The following is a 16,964-nucleotide window of genomic DNA, read 5'->3' on the forward strand; positions in this document are numbered from 1 at the left end:
CGATATTAAAGTAGCAGTAAATTTGAATTTAATTAAATTCTTTTTAGAAACAGCGGTGAGTCTCAAAAATTAAATGTTTTTATAATAATTTTGCTTCCAATTAATTATTAAAAATCAACATATAATATTGAGGTTTAGATATATTTTGGAAACCCTGTTATAGGTCTTTACAATTGTCAGACTTCGTATGACTTCAGCCAATTTTAAACTATATCCTTAACATATGTTTAACATGTCTGTCTGGCAATCGTTTATACTTCTTAAAAGTTACGAGATTTAAAATGAAAATGACTACATAAATTTTTCAGATAGACACATTTCAAAACTGATTTGCTTATATTTTTCTCCTTTTTTGTCCACGTAAATGACCATATTAGTAAAAATAAAATACCTTTACATAAAAAGAAAGTACCGCATTCAACACACCCTTCCAATTATACGGTCATATATTCGAAAAAAGGATGCGAAATTTCATTGAAAATAGCACCTTTCCGACTGAATTAAAAGTGAAAAAGCACCCCTGTTGTGAAGTCGCTGGGGTATATAAAAACTGGAATGGGAAAGGGACACCAGACTAATTGCGAGGTACTTGAAATATGATTCTGGGGAGGAAATACTTTTTCGCGTCTCCTTCTTTTACACTTGATGCCCCCGGTGGTAGGTAACGGACACGCCCCAGTGACACATCCATCTTGTCAAACGTAACTCTCCTCTCCCCTGCAAGTTGTTCTCTGCAACAACCTACTCAATCAGACGGGCCCAGGCAAAACGGTTCCACCTGAGCCACTAGGAAAAATCTCCGATTGTCAAAAGGAAATCCAGAAATCTTAGCACAGTACTTATTAAATCCGAGGCATTGAACATTCCAGGTCTTTTTAATTGCTGTATTCCACCCTATGTGCAGCAAGGTGGGAGGAATCAAAAGTAATTAACTCTTTTTCGATTCTGGGCCTTGTTCATTATTGGCCTTGTTAAAGCTGTCATCGGGGGTGACATGCTCCCCGTTAACTTCGTTTATTTCCTTTCATTCCGATGCCCCCTAATGAGGAAAATATTCGGAAACGGATTCCTTCGAATCTACCTTTTAGGGGCAGACGATAGCTATTAGATTATTTCATGCGTGAATAAGCGCAAAATTAAAAGTCTTTTGACAAGGTAAAGAAAAGAACGCTGATCACAGATTAATCCCTGAATAGAGATGAATTCTTTGCAAGTACCATTTCCGACAAGAATTCGGATTCGAAGATTCGCAGTGAAATGAAAATAGGGGAGATAGGGGGTTGGTAAAAGGGAGCTCGATGTTAACCCATTCTAATGAAAAGATGGAACATTTCTTTCTTTCCCTTTTAAGACGTTGATGGGAAGATTCACAAGTATTCGGAGTTTATGGGGACATAAAGGAAGGTCTCTTATAACTCATTAAATTCGTTTAAACGTGTGTGTTGTTACAGTTCTTAAAGTCTGGAAGATTAATACAGGCAGGTGGGGTGCAGTAATGAAGCCCCGCGGTCTGAGTCAGTAAAGAGAACGAAAAAAAACTCTTTTCGTGCAAGAAATGATAAATTTAAACAGTTGACGACTCAGCTACATTAAGAAGACTCCTCGGTTTTGAAAGGAGTCATTGTTCTTATTCCCCTGTTCCGGTCCCTGAACGAGAACTGAAAAAACAGATTCGTTTATTTAATTGTCCTTAGAAGTGACTAAGATGAAAGTGGTAGTGTTTCTTCTGTAAAAGATAACATACGATTGAAATCGTTAACAAGTTTCATAGAGAGTGAATTATACTTGAGTTCACTTAGTGAAAAAGTAAGAAGGTTTGGATAAAACATTCGAACACTTCAAAGTCGGCTATTGTAGATGATGATATGGCTTTTTAGCTACCGTTTGGGCACTGCCAAAACTGTTTTTTTTTTTTTAAATACTTTTTCTGTCATATTTTTGAATAAATGTTTACTTCTTATGAATCATCTTTTGTGCTGCTAACAAGAGGGAAAAAAATTGCGTTTGGCTTGAATCCAAAGCTTGTAAATATGCGACGTATTTTTTTCTGAAAGCTGCTGTCTTCAGTGTAGACAAAATTTGCATTCACATATATTTCATCGAAATTTTTTTTTATTTATTAAATATTGAGAAAATTATTTTTGAAGATCTGAAGATAATTTTTAAATAATAATTTTAATTTAGAAGTTTGTAAATTTTGTAAAAAAAGATATATTTTAATTTAATATAAGATCCATTCTAATTTAAGTAATAAATTTACTTTGCTTGGATTTTAATTAGAAATTTTTTAATGTACAATAAATAATTCCCTAATGATGAAAACGTAATTAAAATAAGTCATTTTCTACTTTTGCAACAAAAAATAATTTAATGAGACAAGTTTCGTGCATTCTTTGGAAAAAATGCTTGTTATAGAGAAAATTGAAACGAATTTGTCAAAATATTCACCATTTAATGTGTAAATATTCAACATCCATTTTTCGCAGTGTTGGATGAGTGCAAAGGCATACTGAATTATAAAAAATTTTTGTTTAAAAAAAATTCATATTTAACTACTGATAAAACAAGCGAACTACGAAGTCAAATACTCGGCTTCAATAAAAAACGCAGCCTTCACTATCCCGCTTTCGCGTTATATGACAATGAAAATCACGAAAAACTATGCGGTTAGATCAACTGGAATAAAATTTAAATCACTCTGTCTATATCTGGAGATTTTTTCCGACAACACATTTTAAACATAGCATTGTCACAAAGAAAACAAAGTTTTCTAAAATGTGACGTAGGCACTTTATAGTAAACAGCGACACATGAAAAAAAGCTTTACATGAATAAAGAAGAAATGCAATAGTATTTTTGAAACAATAAAGTTGATAAGAAAACGTTGAAAGCTGGTAAGCTCTCTTTTTTCAGTGTTCTCCAGAATAAGGAGATTTTACCTCGTCAACTAATAAATTCGGAAATCTGATCCACATGCACTCTTTCTTCGCTTTCATTTTCAGGGAAGTGTCTTTATGAGATTTCAGCAGTACATAGTAGAAAGAAATATCAAACAAATGACACAGCACATGAAAAAATAAATTATCCCATTCTTTGTAGTTTATAATAATGTTATCAAAACTGATTTTATTTATGGAAACGTAGAATTCTTGCAAGGGTCGGTGTTAAAGCGTAGATTAATAAACTACGATGATTTAATATTATTTCAAATATTCTGTTAAAAAAAAAACAATTTAAAAAAACTAAATTGCTAAAAAATTCTCCTTGGTAGCTGGAGCTTATGTAAAATTACAAGAAACGCTTTATGAATGTACTGCTATCGAATAATAGCAACTTTTGAGAAAATTAAGCCACTCTTTATTAATTATTTTGCAACAAAATGAATGAATTTCAAAGATTGAAAGTAAAATAAACATACGATTGTTTTTGGAAAAGTTAACTGAAATTTTGCTTAACAATTCTGAAACTCACTTTAAAACAGAATTATAAATCTGCACCATACATAGAATTATGAAAATGTAATGGTAAACGTGGCTATTTAAATTCTCAGCGGTGCAACTGGAAATTAGCGAATTTCGCAGCTTAGATGAAATTAGTTATTATGAACTTGTAAAATGAGAAACAGAGATTAAAGTTTACTTCATCGAAGTTTCGGATAAACTATAACTTGTTAAACGAAGAGTTATAGAAATACTGATATTTCTAGAACAAACTTAATAAAAGGAGTGAACGATTTTACAATATAATTCGCATGTGGGCTTTTTATTTTGGATCTAGCTCAGATTACGCGATAAAATTAACAGATCGTTAGAGGCGCGTTTAAGGGTGCATTTCGAAGTCTAAGGGAAAAAAAACAGTTTAAGTGCCTTACACTTGTAGAAAAGCTGTAATTTAAAACTTATATACACCATCTCGCCGTGAAGAATTATTTGGGGTTTAGAACGGGCAAATAACTTAAATATTTTAAATGTTATTAAATCCTTATACAAATTGCCAATTTAGTGACATTATTCCACCTAAATGAAAAATATCAATGTCTTATTCTCATTTTCTGCATGATTTTATGAGCCTAGATAATTCAGCATTATATTTTATTTCATAACCGGTGTTGAATAGCCGACCCAATTTTTGAGTTTACGACTACCAATGCTCAACTCCGTAGAGTTGAACCCAATCCAGAGGATACGGGAACTTCTGGATAAAGTATTGGGAGAAATTTCTCTTCACGAATGACTTTTTAATGGAACTAGAACACATTTGTGTTAAATGACGAGGAAAACCGTGAAAACTTCCAACGGTTAGCCAGACGGCAAGAAGACTAACCAATGATCTGTTTACCACTGAGGATAGTACATTTTTAAATATTAAAAAATTATACCACAAGCGCTTTTCATTTTCTCAAAAATGTGTCTTTCCTTCATATTGACGGTTTGTGCCGTTTTCAGAATGAACATAGAAGGAGCTAAAGATCTGTGCTAAACTTAGCATTCATGACTAACTGTTGTAAACTCACTGTTATGAAAATAGTATGTTATGAGCAAAAAACTTCATTTCATGCGATGCGAAACTGTAGATTTTCTCCATATTGACGTTCTGCGACATTTTCAGAATGAGCATCCAAGGATCTAAAGATCTATGCTAAACTTAACAATCATGACTAACTGTTGTAAACTCACAGCTATGAAAATAGCATGTTAATCGCAAAATCTTCATTTCACGCGATACGAAACTGTGGCTCTTCTAGATATTGACGTTTTGCGCCATTTCATTAAAAATAAAGAGGACGCAGGCTGAAGATAGGCACATCAGTTAGCATTACTGTCAGAAGCAGTTAGGCATAACTGCTACAAATTTACAACAGTTATAAATCACAAGTAAATAAGTGATAAAGTTTGGTAAATGTGGTAAAATAAGCTAATTTTATCATATTATCTCAGAGCATGACTCATAAACCAATTATTCGGTTAAATTTACTCTTCAGTTTTATATTTTTTACTAAATGTGTGGTAATAAGAGATATATTTTAGAAAGCCAGAATTTCCGAAAAACAGTTACCATACGAGTATGAACGGAAAAATTACCAAAGGAATAGTTTAAATACCGTAAATTTTAGTTTTATTAATTAGAATTATGGTTTTTTTTATTAGAAATTTCACTACCAAACAGTACGGTTATCTTAAAATAATTTTTTTCTCCGTACAGGCGCTTTGAAAATTATCTACAGTGATTATTGAAAAGGCTAATAATTCAAACTCAACTAAGAATTAGTTCCTTGAATATTTAACCATATTAAAGTAGGATTAAATGAAAGAAAGTGTTTCAACTTTCCTTGAAAATATACTTTTATTAATCATTCAGCATTTACAGTATGAAAAAAAAATTAACGCTAATAAACGTGCTATTAATATTTAGGTAAAGGATTAAATGGTATTAAATTCTCAGTATTTCTCAAAAATGTTCGGATAGACTTTAAATATCAGAGAACAGCTAGTCCTTTCAAGAAGTAGTTAAGATGCTTTTGGACGTTCTATAGCCGCCTTAATGGAAACTTGAACTTAATACTGATGTTAACACTTACTTCTTCTTGGACAGCGAAGTAATTAATTACCAGGGTCAGGAAAGACCCCTTAAAAGCATCACGGTTGGGAAGCTACATTCTGAGCTTTCCTCTTCAGTAGAAACTCCTCATAAAGGTTTATTGTTGTATAATTGCAAGTTGCATATAATCTCGCCAAAATGTGCAGATCTTTCCATTTTAATCGCCACTCAAACATTTCAAGTTTTGAAAAGATTTTAACGCCACGTGCAATAGTGAATTCAAGTTGAGAAAATTACCACTTTATTCTTTCTTTTCGTTGAAAGAAAGTCATGTTTTTCGCCTTATAATTTCACCAAACTTGGTGGGGTTTATTTTTCTTTGAAACGTTTCATAAGTTCCCCTTAAATATGCTGGATTTTTCACTGGGACAAACCGGTTTCTGTTGTCTTTTAAACGCAACTTTTTTTTTTCTTACAGGGGAGAGCTTATGATATTCAACAAGCCTCATAGACAAGGAAAATGAAGTGTAGAGGTCAGTTATCACCCTCGTCCGCAACTAAAGCCGGTCAAAGGACAAGAAATATGATGCTGCATAATAGAAAAGAACTTTTTTCTATTATAAAAAAGAGACAAAATATCTTCGCGTTATGAAAAAAAATTGAAATAATGGCTTTATATTTTTTTTCCGTGAGAATATACAGTCTAATCACGATTTGGCGATCTTGTATAAAGAATGTAATTAATGATATTATGAATACATACCACGATTTATTTCTCTATTAGTAAACAACAGAAATAGCATTAGTTTTCTTTGTATGATCAATTATACTAAGCATTTACATATTTTTTTAATATCTACCTTTTTGGTCAAATATTTTATCCCTTCATTTGTAAATGATTGTTTCCACAATTTTCTTCAAACAATCAGTTATACAAAGCTTAGACATATTACAAATATTTACTTTTTTAATTAAAAATCCTATCGCTTAATTAGTAAACAAAATTGTTATTTCCAGAATTAAATATACAACAATTTTTCGTTTAACATCAAAAGTTTTGATTACATATTTTATCCCTTTAATAGTAAGCGACAAAATAATAATAATATTTCCTCTTTAAAATCAGTTATACAAAGTATCTAGATATTTGAATTGTAGATTTTTGAGAAAGTAAACATTTTCATCAAATATTTTATCGCTTCATACATTGCTTCTACGAACAAAGTCATTTTTGTTCGTAGAAGCAATAAAACAGAGCGTTTGCATAGCTTTAAATATTTTTCCTTTTGATTAAATATTTTAGAACTGCATTAGTATTTACACTTTAAAAAATTCCGGAACAAATTGCGACATAAAGTACCGGTATATTTGGTGCATAATCCGTAAAACCCAATCTTACAGTAAAATACTATACTGTAATTTTTATAGTAATATTTATTTTATATTAGAGTGATTCAGTGATTTTACAGCAATTATTTCTGTAGAAATTACGGTATATCGGATTATTTGTTCTGTAGCATGTTCTGGTAAAAAGTACCGGGCCCCTGAGTGTAGACATTCTTTTTTATCGTAATCTGATCCGAAATTTTTTATAGGCGCAGCAAAATTGAAGAATTAACTATAATGCATGAAGAATTAACTATAATTTTTTTACTAAATATCTTTTTGATCAACTATATCATTGTTTCATTAGCAAACAACAAATCTTTGTTCATAGAATCAATTATAAAAAGTGTTAAGTATTTTTTAATAGCTACCTTTTTGATCAAATATTTAATCGTTTTATTTGAAATTTTTTTTTTGTTTTTGTTTAATATTTACAAATAATTTTACCTTTTTTAAAAAATAATTCGATTTTAAGATTATTGTTAAGATATTTAATACCTCCGAACAGTTTTAAGTAAGTACAATACTAAAAGCGAGTTAACTATTTAAATAATCAAAATCAGAAAATGCAACTAGTGATTAAAAATATTTATTCTCATAAAACTATCAAAAATAAATTTGTTAAATATAACTTTCGCGTATATAAATTTTCTAAGAAATTTATGCGTTCTTTAACATTTTATATTTAAGTTGCTTGATAAGGGTATTTACAGAAGTGAAGGCATTGATTTTGTTTTTAATAACTAAATATTTATAAAAGTATTATATTTCGATAAAGTTAATATAGGATTTAAGCATTATGCCCTAAGAGGAAAATACGTTATTTTTGTTCTGCTTTTCTATTAAAGCAGTAAAAAATACATTCTACATTGTTCATTAAGGTAATAAAATTTAACTTTATATCAAACAAAATTATAATACTTGATATTTTTGGAGTCAATTGAAATTCATTATCAAATATTGACGGTGAAAACATGAACAAAATAGTGAATATTAGATAATAATTTCTAAAAATAAAGATTAAATAATAAATATAAAATAATAAATATAAATAAAGAATATTATTCTAACTGATTTTAGATTATTGTTAAAATAAGCATTTGTGGAACTTAAGGTAGCAATTTTATTTCTAATAATTAAATATATTATGATTGCAACTGTAAAACTAGAAGAAAATAAATCGAAAATCAAACATATTTCGTTTGAGAGTAGAAAAATAGAGGTTTAGAATAAGGTAAACACTCAAAACAAAGCAAAATAAATAAATGAAAAAAATGCAGTGGTTATTTACTGCTATTATTTCACGTTTACGAAAACTATAAACATTCATAGCAATTTACCTCACCATTGCTGTAAAGCTAACGTAGCGCATACAATAGAGCCCTATTTTTCATTTTTAGAAAATTTTTTCGATTGATTGTCACATAAAAAATATAAATTAAAATTACTTTCTCCATTATATCTAAAGAAACTATAAAGTAAATACTCTTTCAATACAAAAAACAGCGAGAAATATACATATATGTTATTTAATTTAAGCCATAATCACAGCAAAACAAAATAAATATAACTTAAATCTATTTATTACGTACTCAGTACAAATGTACTATAATATTTTTGAGATGACACAGCTCAGACGTCCAGAGCTGGACATTGTGACAAAATGACAGTTATGGCATCTGTCCTAATGATATCTTGATTTGAAATTTATATTAAGTACATTCATATATTCAACATTGCTGACAATATTTTCCGTATTCAGTTTAAAAATATATTTTATTTATTTAATTTTATAACCGTCGTTGAACAGTCGACCCAATTTTAGGATTTACGACTACTAATGTTCAATTTGTTAAGCCTTGTAATTTTGAACCCAATCTAAAAGTCAAGGGAACTCCTGGATACGTAATTGTGCGAAATTTACCATCAATCAGGACATTTCGATGGAAATAACCCGAATTTACGTAAAACCACGAAACCTCCAACGGTTAGCCTGACGGTAAGGGGACGCTCCGTCTACCACTGAGGGTATTTTACTTCAGCACTGTGGTCGGTGCGAGCCGGGTGTAGGTGTATCGACTAGCCATCGTTGGCGTTCGAACCCGGTTCATCTTATTGGAAGGCGAACGCTCTATCCCCTGTACCACCACTACTTCTATTTATCTATTGTCGAAAATGTTTCATGATTTTCTTCTGGTGTAACATAAATGCTGGTCTGTGGCTCTCAAAATGTCAGTTTTCAAAGATAGTTATGCCTGAATTCAAGAATAGACGTGAATGTTTATGTTTTATGTCTCAGAATGTCAGTCTTCAAAAATAGTTATGCCTAAATTCGAAAATAGACATGAATGTTTATGTTTTATGGTCTCAAAATGTCAGTCTTCAAAGATAGTTATGCCTGAATTCAAGAATAGACATGAATGTTTATGTTTTATGGTTTCAAAATGTCAGTCTTCAAAGATAGTTATGCCTGAATTCAAGAATAGACATGAATGTTTATGTCTTATGTCTCAAAATATCAGTCTTCAAAGATAGTTATGCCTGTATTTAAGAATAGACATGGATGTTTATGTTTTATGGTTGGTCCTCCTCTCATCTAAATACAAATGCTGGTTGTTCGTGGTATAAAAAGTGCACTTCACAAAGATACATACATTAGAAGCTTCCTTGGCGTCTGAGTAAAGGTTAAAAAAGTTTCGAAGGCTTCCAATGAGTGAAAATTAAAAAAATAAATAAAATTTAGATGAGTAAAGAAAATAAGACAGCTTAATTTAATAAACGCAGAGTTAAAAAAAATTGCAAATAGTATCTTTCCAGTTTAAAATATTCACGATTAAGTCAAAAATGAAATAGTTAATTAAAAACAGTACTGTTATCAATACCAACTGGTATTTTTTCATTAAATTATTTCATTAAATAAAAAACATAACTTATATAAGCTTTTAATTTGTAAAAAAATAAGAACGGCTGAGTAATGGAATGAATTTCTCAACCAAGTGGCAAACATTTGACTTCAGGCAGACATTCAAGCCAAAAAACAAACGAATTGGAACAATTCCTCCTGTAATCAAGGTAAATGAAAAACAATGTATTAAGAAGAAGATATTCATGGTTGAATTTGCGCAGGAAACCATTTGTTGATGACAGGGGTCGAGGGAGGGCGGCAAAATGACGCACGCAAACAGCAAAACCACTGTCTCACAAATCACTTCCGATTACAGCTTTACAGGGCAGTTTCAGTTATCACAGGGGAATACTATACGCCAATAGATAAAGGGTAACTTATTCTCGTAATAGGATCTACACAGAAAGGAACACTTCAGAGTTTATTCGAATATTATATACCAATTAAAGTGTTATTTTAAGTTAATACTATACTTTATAGTAAAAAATCATATTATTAATTAAAAATTTCTTTTTTCATTTTTTATATTTTGTTAAAAGTATTTTATAATCGGCGTTGTACAGCCAACGCATATTTGGGATACCGGCTATCAATGTATTACCTCTTTAGCCTAGTACTTTTGAGCCCAACCCAAAAAGCAATGGCCGGGATAGCCTGGTTGGTAGGGCACTGGGCTCGTGTTTAAGAGGTCGTGGGTTCGATCCCCGCTGATCGAAGACTCCCCGTGTAGTAAATGGTGACTGATGCACGTTAATTCTGTCGAGTCATAATGTCCTCTATGTTCCCATAACAAATCAAACCCCTGGGGGTACTGAATTGGAGATTGATCGTTCTCTGGCTAATGATGTAACGCAATGTAATGATGTAACGCAAATGAGAGTTAGCTTCATCAAAAAGTCCTCCACAAAAGCAAATTTCTCCCAAAACTTGATCCAAGAGTTTCCTAGTCTTCTGGATATGTTCAAAATTACAAGGCTACGGAGTTGAACTTCAACCCTTTCGCGCCGACTGTCACAAATACGTGCCAGCATAAAACCATATCAATCAGGGTAAAAAGATAAAATTGGTAATCAAAGTATTTATTTAGCAGTTTATTTGTGGGCGGAGTTACAATTGTTTGATTTATTTAATTCACCATTACTTTGTTCAAAATAAAACTATTTAGTTATACTTTGAATTGTATGCAAAATTAGAATCTCAGAAATCATTTCATCAAACTGGTCATTTATATTATTTCCAGATAGGTACTGGACAATTTTTTGGAATTTCTTCTATAAAATCGCAGAATTTTAAGAAACAACTTATCGCCTGCATGGGGAACGTTTTTTTAAACCACTCTTTTTTTAAAATTTTTTAAGAAAGCTCCCTACCAACAATTTAAAAATCTGGCTCACTATATTATTTTAAGACGTTCAATTGTTTAAAAAAAAACTCGTTCAAATAAATACTCCTCAAATAATAAAACTACAAAATGTAATTGCTATTATATTAAATATATCAAGAAATCTACCTGAAATAATTTTATTTTTTCCAATAAAATTATATTTTTAATAACGATATAAAAAAATCAATTAATATTATATGAGATATCAATTTAACTATCTGAAATTATTTTTCACAAAACATATTTAAGCTTTTTTATTTTAACAATTTTGTTGCCTTAGCAATATGTGTCTCTGAGATTTTCACTATTGATACTCAAACTAAATGTATTTGTTATTACAAGAGATTATATTATAAACAAAATACAGTTTTGAATAACGTTGAACTTTTAATTCGCTATATAAATGAACATATTCAAAGCTTACAGAAAAGTCAAACAACGCAAAAATATTGGCTTAATAATAAAACTAGAGAAGCCTTTATAATCTTTACTTTTTTTTAAAAATAATAATAATGAAAGTTTTCGTAAAATTTATGATATCACGATAAGTTACGAAAAGTGAAAATGTACTATATTATATATTTAGTTAAATCTTTCTTTCAAAAATAAAACTTTCTTGTTATAATATTTCTCGAAAAGATCACGTGAAGTGCTGAAACTATCAGCGGATATAATCGTCTTAGGAAAGCTGAAGCACGTTCATATATTCAAAGAATAATAAAATTAATATCTTTAATATTTTATAAAATGCAATTCAAGCAGGACTTTTGGATTAACTCTTAAGTAATAATATATGAGATTGCAGGAAAGTCAAAAACGTTTCATTATAAATAAAACTAGTGAAATTTTGCTAGTTCTCATTTTTTTAAAAAAAATAATTCAACTCTCTAATAATAATCTAATAATATACTATAAATATACTATAAATGAGATTTTCTTTTCGTTAAGAAACATGAATCTTAAATATTATGTTTTCAAATATTATGTATTTTATTTTTACTTTATAACTGCTGTTGAACAATCGATCCAATTTTGAGTTTACAACTATCAATGTCAAACTCCGCAGCCCTGCAATTTTGAACTCGGACCAGAAGACAAGGGAACTCCAGGATCAAGTATTGGGAGAAATTTTCCCTCGTGGAGGACATTTTGCTGGAACGTTACACGTAGCTGGAACGTTACACGTGGTTCACGTTACACGTAGAGAAAAAAAAACAGGATAATCTCTCACGGTTAGCCTGACGGGAATGTGAATTTTAACCCATGATCTGTTTACCACTGAGGATATTTTTCGTTAGCACTGTGGCATCATAGCAAATTATACATAAATAATATCATAAATTATAGATAAATAATATCATAAATTATAGATAAATTTATCATTTAAATTTTGTGCACTTTAATAACAACAAATATCATATAACTTAAAATTAAAGCTTTACTCATTTGCACCTAGCGTGCTTTTAATACGATATTTTCCCTATCGAAAAGAGACTTAACTAAAGACTAAGACTTAAACGTACTTAACTAAAGGGATCATTTAGGAGAAAGATGTAATTTAGAGCACGAATTAAAATAAATTAACTGTATGGAGGCGCTAGTTTATAAGCGTTTGCTCTGCACTGTAGCAGTAAAATAAGTAAGCGAATGTTTTTGAAATTTGGCTGTCACTTAAAAACTTAACCTGCTTATTAGGTTTTTGAAAATGTGTCTGAATTATATTAATATTACGGTGGGCAGAATCATTTTAAATCTTAAGTTGAGGAATGGATTTTGTAACTTCTTTAAGAATTAGAGGAATGTCTCCTGATAAAAGCTGGAAACGTTGGCGGGTAAACATTCTTTTACTTCCGAGACAAGGAAATGAAAGCTAGTCCTTGTCTTTTGTTTAATACATTTTAAAACTTGGCATAATATCAGGCATTAGACCCTATTTGAATGAAGACACGATGTAAATTTTGATGACTCACTAGCACTGTAAACTGTTTAACAACATTTATACAAGGAGAAAAAAAATTCTGGTAAAATTACCGTACTAGTAATGACATTTCTGGTTAAAAAAAAACAAACTGCAACAACAATAATTCTGGTAATAAAAGCCTAAATGTACCGCATTTAAACAATCATTTGGTAGTTTTTTCGTTCATATGGTAACGATTTACGCTGATTCTGGTTTTTAAAATTATACTATACTTATTACCACACATTTAGTAAAAATACAAAACTGAAAAGTAAATTTATACCATGCTCTAAGGTAGCATGATGAAGTTATCAAATTTTACTACATTTACCTAATTTTATAACAATTATAAAAATACATACAAATTATAAAAATACATTGTATTACCAAAATTATTACCAAAGAAGACAGAAGCAAGGTAAATTTTACCATACTCTGGTAGTTTTAATCATACTTTCTTTTTTTTCAGTCTAGCAGCCAATTTATTTAGATTCTTCGGAAGAGTTTATTTTTATATTTAAAGCGATACTAAATGCTCTTCTATTTCATTCTTCGATATATAAATTTAATTAAAATTGATTTTAACTACCGCTAGAAATTAACTAATTAAGCATATATACAAATGCATGATGATCATACGTTGGTGAGATTAAGCTTCGACAGAACATACGATATATTTGTCTATAATTGTTTTGTTTCAATTTACATTTTATTTCCATTTCTGAAAATCATTTTTCAAAGAGTAAGCGAAGTAGCGGAATTAATTATAGAAACATTTTATTAAAATTAACGTACTTTTAGAAAATATAGCAAAAAAACTAGTTTTGCGTTTTTAGCTTAAAAAGCTATTTTACCGAATCAAAAATGTTATGGTAATTATTATGAACAAATACATACTAATAGAGTTTTTCATATAAATCACCTCAGACAAAACAACAATAAAATGCAATGATAAAAACAATTGTAAAATGAAAGTTGAATTCGGAAATTGATATGAAATAGTATGATTGAAGGGCTCGGGCAATATAGTGATAAGCCACACTTTTCAAAAATGATACTTTCGCGTCATACCTTTCTTTAGTATTGTTTCGAGATAGGTACATAATAAAATTTCATCTGCTAACAAAATACACAATATTTTTTTTTGGCGTTTTTCTACAAAAACATGGCTTATCATTACACTACCCCATGCTCTTTACTTTCAGAAAGATTCATATATATGCGGGAGAACAAAAATATCAGCTATTGTTCTTCAAAACCGGTAACCAGAACAACAGAGTAACACACCCTTATATATTTAAATAAATTTAGCTTATTAAATATTCGATATTGGGCAACTTTAGGAAACAAAAGAAAAAAAATTGGGTTTTCTAATTTCAAAAGTTAGACTAGTTTCAAAAAGTGACGTTCGTTGTTGTTCATTAAATAAAGAAAATTTAATGAAGCTAGTTTTAAAAAAATAATTAAAAATTAGCGTAAAATTTCAGTTATGTTAAAATTTGAAAAATAAATTTCCATTTTATCAAAAAATTGCATGCTGCATCAAAAATTAACTTGTTTGAGCAAAATTAACGAAAGCTGACTTTTCTTTCTGACAATTTGAATGAATTAATCGGAATTTTTTGAAGAAAGAGAAAAATCTTGTTAAGAAATTGAGTAGAAAATAACTTTCACGTTTTCTTGAAAAACATTGTTTTTTAACACAAAAATAAATATTATTGAAAACGAAACTAATTGATAAATAACAAAGCAATATACTGTCTACAAATGAAACATTGCTCTATGTTTCCGGCTTATAAATTAAGCTCGTAAAGTAAATAGCACGTTCACTAGCTTTAAAACCTAACAAAAAAGCAAAATGAAGTATTCTTAATTGCAGTTAAAAAATTTTTAAACATTGAATTATAAATAGAAAGTTTAAATTCAGATCGCGTATAGTTCACATTTTCTATAAGTTTCATAAAACTAAATGAAACAATCGATAAAATATTATTTAAAAGTCGTGAAGAGTAGTTCAATTGAAAAATAATCTTTTAGTTATGAACGCATTTTCTTACGTGATTCTAGTTCTAACAAAACTATCTCTGAAGTTTTTACACAATCGCTGCAATTTATAAAAATAACATCACGACGATCAAAACTCATTAAAGAAATATTAAAATCCAATAGAAACTGAAAATGATTAAGCATAAAATTTTTTACTCTCTTTTCTCAAAAAGTTTTGTTTTCAAACATTAAAAGTAAATGTACTTAAAATCGAAATATTTTAAACGGCGTACGTCCTGTAAATTATTTATATTTATTAAATGAACTATTTTTAAAAATGAAATAAAAATTCTTTTAATGTTGTATTCTATTCAAATAAAACTATTTCTATTCATGTAAGTTCTACATTCTATTCAAATAAACTATTTCTTAAAATACACAGCGTGAGTAAAGTTTAAACAAAAGCACGCCAAAAATACTATACAATTTCAGTGATTCCAAAAATAATATCGTAACGGTTAAATTTTATTACAAAATTAGTAATCAAGAAAATTGAAAATAATTTTGCAAAGAAATTCTTAAAGAATTCATTAATGATTGCAGCTATTTTAAAACGGCACGCGTTTTGTAAGTTATTTGTATTTACGAAATAAACTATATTAAAAAATGAAATGAAAATTCCTTATTGTTATATTTAATTAAAGTAAAACATAATATTGTATTTTATCTAAATTAAATAGTAATATTGCGTTCTATTCAAATATAATAATGTAAATATTTCATTTAAATGTAACATTAGTATTTTGTTTATTCCTTATAAATTTAGTCTTCAATATTGATAAATTTAATCTTTAAAAATGAAAGTTTTTTAGTGTTGTATTTTTTCAACTAAAACAATAACACTGCATTTTATCTAAATAAAACATTAATATAATAATTTATTCAAATAAAATTTTTTATTTAGTAATTATTCATGAATTCATTTTTATATATAAATAACTCGAAAATTAGATATAAAAAAAAGCTTTATTAAATCGCTCTAAAAACTGCATTAAAAATGGAACTATAATATTAAAATCTCGTCCTACAAATTACATTTTAGATAATTTCGCGAAAGCTAATTAAAAAATTTTTAAAATCAAAGAAAGTTTAAACTGGAAAATAAGCATCAGGTTCTGAAAACTTTTTCTGTCAAAGCACAACGTGATTTTCCAAGTCCAAACAAAACCACGTTTAAAAATTTAATACAACTGCTGCAATCCCCCATAAGAATATAACGTGGGTCAAAACTTATACGCTTATTTTAAATAAAATAAGTGAAAGTTACCTTTGGTCATCTCAATCAATTTCAAGTTCAAATCAGGTGAAAATCGTCTCCAAGCGACACACAAGCAACAAAAGTGGGGAAACCTGCAATCGTTTTTCCGCCTGATGCGCTGAAACTTTTCTAACAAGAACTTGGATAACCCAACACTAGCAACTGACGCTTTAGCCCTTGGAATGCCGCCGGTCGATTACTACTAGCGCTGGTCTACCCTCTGCCCCCGACGCGAGCGCCCCCTTTTGACAATTACCTTTTGCTCGAAGATGAATAAAGTAAAAATCATTACCTTCCATTTAAATTCCTTACAACTGGCCGTAAAGAGAATAGGGAAATAATATCTGTTTCTTTCATTGCTATTTCTTTTAATTCTTGTAGTCGGTATTCTAGAGTATCCTGGAGTAAGGATTCTTTCCTTAACTCCCTGGAGAAATTGAGGGGGAATTTTAAAGTTGTCAGGAAAAGAAGGAAACATCCGGATTTT

The 16,964-nt window shown here is 29.5% G+C and overlaps 1 protein-coding gene across 2 annotated transcripts in view; it reads right to left on the minus strand.

The window, feature by feature from the left end:
- The window catches only part of LOC107440894 (latrophilin Cirl), a 162,482-nt gene extending 145,805 nt beyond the window's left edge, over positions 1-16,677 (minus strand). Inside the window, exon 1 of one of the 2 annotated variants that reach the window (XM_071188379.1) lies at positions 16,487-16,677. The gene's annotated coding sequence lies outside the window, so the exon portion shown is untranslated. The remainder of the gene's footprint in view (positions 1-16,486) is intronic. The other variant, XM_071188381.1, reaches the window with a different exon arrangement.
- Positions 16,678-16,964: the final 287 nt, after the last annotated feature.

The sequence above is a fragment of the Parasteatoda tepidariorum genome, chromosome X2 (genome assembly GCF_043381705.1).
Source record: "Parasteatoda tepidariorum isolate YZ-2023 chromosome X2, CAS_Ptep_4.0, whole genome shotgun sequence".
Classification (NCBI taxonomy): Eukaryota; Metazoa; Arthropoda; class Arachnida; order Araneae; family Theridiidae; genus Parasteatoda; species Parasteatoda tepidariorum.